Raw genomic sequence first — 6,099 nt, 5'->3', positions numbered from 1 at the left:
TCTTTTACACTTTTGCAATTTTTTTTCCTTATTTGTTTCTTTGTTAATTATTTTTTTATTGTAAATTTTTCTTCGTGTCACACTTTCTTCCAAAAGTTAGCTTCTTCTTTTTTTCCACTTTTTTTTCTATTTTCTTTCTCTTTACTATTCCTGTATTTTTTTAATTTACTTCTTTATTTCAGACACAGTAAGAAAAGGCATATTGAGAATTTCAGACCTGACATTGACATGCATTCCTCATCCTACCAGTCTGTCATTTTATTGTCAACTTTTTTTTCTGATCCTTTTTTGGGGAGAAAATGAAAATAGATATTTTAACAAATAAACTGTAGATTTTAACCCTAAAAATGAGAAGCACTGCAGATTTATCACAAAATAATCACAAGAAATTTTTTTCTCTCTCCCTCACCCTCTGTCTTAGGCATTTTGGTCTTTAAGCTCCCATGACAATATAATATTAGGCTTGAGTTCCCATTGCCTCATGCTGAAAATACTGCCATTAGGCCTTGGGCTCTTAACAGCTTTGGGTTGAGCAACACTTTTCACAAGTAGTCCGACACACCTTGATGATCACACGTGAAGGATTTCAAAGGATTTCTCTGGTTACACACTTTTTTTGTAGCTTGACTTGACTCGACGTTTATTCAAAGGGGGGAAAAAAAGGGTCAAAAGACTCATGGATAAACAAAGAGTGAAATATGAGCTCAGGTGAAACATATGCTTCAGTTTGAAGGGGGGGTATACACTGTCGTTAGAATGACAGCACCTTTTGGTGAAAGATCTTGAGTGTAGATAGTAAAAATCACACACATATTCATATCTTTCTATAGTGTATCTATCCCACGCTCTATCTTTCTCAATGCGTATGAATATACTGTATATTGAATATCATCAAAGAAAATTTTCAACATAGAAAATTGGATAATGAGCCATGATCAGACTGCCTTCTTCATGTCTGTAACCACGGCTCCCAGGAACTCCCACACAAGTGGAAATGGCTTGGAGTTAGGTCAGGTCTGAATTGGGGATGTGGTATTACCTCACAGTCGAGTTCCTGTAATGTGGAAGTGTTGTTGGGTAATGATTGTGTGTACAGTTCCCACAGATAGAAGCACCTCTTTCACAAATTGGTGACAAGTCATCTTTCAATTTTAAAGATTTTTTGTAAATAAGTAATGATAAAAAAAAAGTTATATGTTGTTATTGATTTTAGGTTGTATTTGCCTTTGACCAACTATAATCAGATGATGTTTTTTTACACAAAAACACATAGAATTAAAAAAGTTGGTACTAAATTTAAGCATGACTACACAGTGTGTTCTAAGCCAAAATCTATTGGACTTGGGCACAGATTATGTACTCTTGAGTCTGGAATGTTTCATCCTCAGGACAATTGAGGGTGCAGGAGGAAACTTTTTGACATATGTCAATAATATTAAATATCGTGTGCTAGTCATCTTCAATGTATTCATCTTTTATGTTTATTTGGTGCATTTTAAATCAACTAGGTGCATACTGCCAGTTTCTGTGTCGAAGTGTGTGAGTATTTAAGTGTACTCGAGGGAGTGAAAATCTAGGTTGAAAACACTCTAAGTTGACCTAGTTAGAGCCAACATCATTTCAACTTTTTCATTTCGCCATTGGTTTTAAGATGCAAACTTAGATCTTGTTTCTAATGTGTACACTTGACTAACTTTCCAAGGGCCGACAGTAGACTTCATTTGTGCTTGAGCATGTTTGAACTTTTTTGGCAACACCTGTAAACTATAGACAAAGCCTCTGTTTTGACAAGTTTGCTCACAAACAAATCCACATCCAATGGCAGTCATGCTCCACATACCTTTAAATATAATTCATGTGTGCTTTTTATAGTACTAAAGCAATATTATAATACACACACACACAAGGGAGTGCTGTTGTACTGAATATCAGCATGACTGTATTTGTAATGCAAAATATCATTTTTTTAAATAAATATACGCCATACGGTGGTGTTGTGTTTAGCACTGTGGCCTCTCATGTCCAGGTTCGCTTCCCACCTCAGGTCTGAAGTATGCTTGGTGGGTTTCCTCCAGGTTTCCCAGTTTCCTCCCACAATCCAAAGACATGCAATTAGGCTAATTGGTTTTCCCAAATTGTCCGCAGTGTCCTGGGTGCTCCCCGCCTTGTGCCCTAAGTCTTAATGTTAATTGTTCTTCTCTTCACTCCATTTCATTATTTTTCATTTACTTATTGAGCAGGGCACTGGTGGTTCAGTGGTAGGTGTTTTGCTTGCCATGCAGAAGGCCTTAGTTAGATTTCCAGCCAGTGCCCAAACCCCAGCCACTGGATGCAGTTCCAGCCGGTCCCAAGCCCGGATAAGATGGGTCAGAAAGGGCATCTGCGATAAAAACCTGTGCCAAGCTTGTATGCGCAGACCGGATAGTCCACTGTGGCGACCCCTTGCCGGGAGCAGCCGAAAGACCAACAACAACAACAACAACAACATACCGTACTGAGCATTTTATTGAGTACACAAAGTCAACTGTGCAATTATCTAATCAGTTAATTGTGTTACTGTGGTGTTGTTCATAAAAGCAGATAACAGCCAGCAGCATCCAGCACTGTTTACATCAACCCTTTAAAATAGGAAGAAAGTAGAATCTCTATGATTTTGACCATGGCATGATTGTAGGTTTCAGACACGCTGGTTGAAGTTTTCTCTAACTGCTAATCTCTTGTGATTTTTTTACACACTACAGTCATGGACAGACCGAAATCCTTTTTTTTTTTTTTTTTTAAACAAAAGAGGTCAACAGAGAACGTCTAGACACATTAAACCTTGAGGAGGAACATGCAAGTACTTGGACAGACTACTCTAAATTACCCCTGGGTGTGGTTGAGTCCTTAAATGTTTGCATGCTCCCCTGCTCAGTGTTACCCGTACGGACTCTGGACCCATCACAACCTTAAACCGAGATAACAGTTTACTGAAAATGAATTAATGACTATCAGTAATCAAGTGGCAAATATATTGTTAAGAAAATACCCTGTCATTTGATTGCTTTGTTTAAAATGTTTCCTAGATGCCAAATGCAGGGCTTATCAAGGAAATGGACAGTACTTTAGACTTCACTACAAAACTTTCACGCTGGGTTTGCTTTACTTCAGAAGTTTACGTAGCACGAAACGCTCCACTGATTTACACAAAACTGTTTCGTGTGTTGCCTTGTCAACGGGTCCCACCCTCTGAAATTTTGATAGCAATAAGGGATGTGATGATAGTCTAGAAAAGTCTGTGAAAAGTTTGTAAAAAAAAAAAATGTATGAGCTCGGAATGTTGACAATTGTTAAATTGTTAAATACCACGGTACTCTTGGCAAGCTAAAAGCTGCTGTGGAACTAAAACCCCAAAATCAAAGCTGGATAATTACCTCAGAAAATTACAAAACCTGTGGTAAAACCCCTGTTAAAGGTTGCCAGGTCTGTCTGAATAACGTGGCCAAATGTCTATTTAGCATACATAAACTCTTATCATGTGCACTCTCATCAGATCAGCTCATTTTTAAGCATAAAACTTCTGCTGCTGAGGAAAAGTTCACTCTCAGAAATCACCAATTGATAAATAACACCTCGAATTGCAGCCATTATGGAGGCTTTATAGAGCATAAATAGCGGACACATCTCAATATTAACTGTAAAAAAGGAAATTATTGCATATATATATATATATATATATATATATATATATATATATATAAAGTAGAGGTTTACTGTACGTTATGCAGTAAATATACTAATATACTACATATACTATTTACAATATACTATTTGTATACAGTACTAATACAAATATTTTATTTGCACCTAGTGGATGCAAACCAAACCATCACAACCATACACTATGATGTGCTTGTTCCAAAACACAGGCATTAACATGGAGTGTGTCCATACTTCATTGCTATAAAATCCTCGATTTTTTTCTTTTTTCCTTAGTTGCATTTCAATAGTTAACTGTGGTAGAGGTCAGGGCTTACCTGAGTTATTCCACTCCAATCATGGCAACCCATGTTTTTAAGGACCCTGTTTTTTTTGCACAGCGGGTATTGTCAGGCTGAAACAGGTTTTGGTTCCAGTGAAGGAAAATCTTAATGTTGCATACGGCATTCAAAAACAAATGTGTGCTTATTGCTTTTTGGCAACAGTTTAGAGAAGGCTTGAATGTGGGTGTGATCACCAGATGTGCAGAAACCTTTGGTACTGAATTAAAATTTAAGAAGGTCCGGTCAACAAAATTTCTTTCGAGCCAATTTCATGTTTATGTATTGAAAAATAAGCAATTTAAAATTTCCATTGCATTTCAATAATATAAATAGCCAATTTTAAGTAACTAAATTAAACATGTGTTTTAACCTATTTTTCCATGTATTTGTATGGAATATATATATTTTTTAATCAATCTTTAGTGATTCTTTATTTGCACACTGCTGGGCTGTAAATAAATGTGAAAGAACTCTTGCTCTGTCATACTGGGCTCTCAGTTTTTGGTATTTTACACGCCCTCAACTTGGACTGCTGCGGATATGTTTGCTCTTACAACCTGTGTTTTATCTCACCATGGTGCTTCACATCACTGCTTTTTATTAACGCTGTGATCTCAGAACATATGAGAGAAACTTATTTTAAACTTCCCCTAGAAAGAATAAACATATACTTCTCTCTCCATTTATCTTTAAAGGTTCAGTTTTTATAGTCAACTGTCCTTCACTTGGAGTAAGGCATGCTATATCGAGCTTTTTGTTTCAATTCTACCATCGTATTGATTGGCTCTGATTAGTGCCGTGTATAGCCATGCCCACCTCGAAGGAAAAAGCACTAGATTACTGAAATATTAATTATTCTCATTTAGCAAAAAAGCTAATCTCAAACCTCATTTCTCTTGAAACATTTTTATTGTTTATATAAATAAAAGAAGTTTTTTTTTTTTTTTGTACATTGGTCCGAACTCATTCTTTCAATAGTATCTTTACATTTTATACATTGGTAACCACCCCAAAACCAGTCTCAGAGAATTTTCTGTCTGTCCAGGCAAATTTGTCACAGCATGACGCCAAACTGGCTGTAGAGAATTTAATATAACGTTTGCAAGACTTAGATATTCGCCTGAAGTTTAACCTGACCATACGTGAAATGAAAATGTCGAGTAAAAGAAATGTTATGAACAGTTATGTACTGGATTTAATAATCTACTTTAAAATAAGCTACAAATAAGCTACTTGCTCAATGTAAACACACACCTGCACCAATAGATATTAATTAGAAAAGCTAAACTGAATATGTGTACTGGGATTAGTTCATATTTATATATTAGCGCTGAAGTGGTATAAGTGAATTTTAACATGCTGTAATCGTTTTCAGACAAAACTTAATCTTTACTGTAATATGTCTTTATTTACTGCACTATGTCTTTATTTTTACTTGTACAGTATATTTTACCAGTTAACTTTATTTTCTACCATATTACCTTTTATTTATATTTATTCTTATGTTTAAGTTTTTATTTTAAGGTCACTGGTAGTCGAAAAAGCATTTCACTGCATATCGTACTGTGTATGACTGTGTACGTGACAAATTAAATTTGAATTTGAATTCATCTGATCTATTTATTGGATTTCTCATCTGTAATTCACTGTACAATAACCAAACAGAAACTGTATTTGGCTGACAATAAAAGAACTACAACAAACAAAGCGTAACCATAAACTTTTCTATATCCTCTCTTTCCCATTCATTGTAATAAGAAATGACAATACTGTATATTTACAATCTTGCTGTGAACTCCATACATTTTCCCAATATTTGCCAGCAATTCAGTGGAAACCAATACCATATAATGTTGTCTAACAAAAAAAAAATTGGTGTAATTTTTTGTTCATCTTTGTTGCAGTTAGACGTGTACATAAGCTTTTTTTTTTTCTTTTTTTTTTTACTGTTTCTAACGCTATTATTATTAAATCCCAAATGTTAATTCAGTTAATCAGTTCTACGGGATAGGTGCGGATCTGGCAACACAATTTTTTTTAAAAAAGCCGCACTCTACATATCGCCTCTGTACATTAC

The sequence above is a fragment of the Clarias gariepinus genome, chromosome 20, assembly GCF_024256425.1.
Source record: "Clarias gariepinus isolate MV-2021 ecotype Netherlands chromosome 20, CGAR_prim_01v2, whole genome shotgun sequence".
Classification (NCBI taxonomy): domain Eukaryota; kingdom Metazoa; phylum Chordata; class Actinopteri; order Siluriformes; family Clariidae; genus Clarias; species Clarias gariepinus.
The sequence above is the reverse complement of the archived record's forward strand: the minus strand, read 5'-3'. Positions refer to the sequence as shown.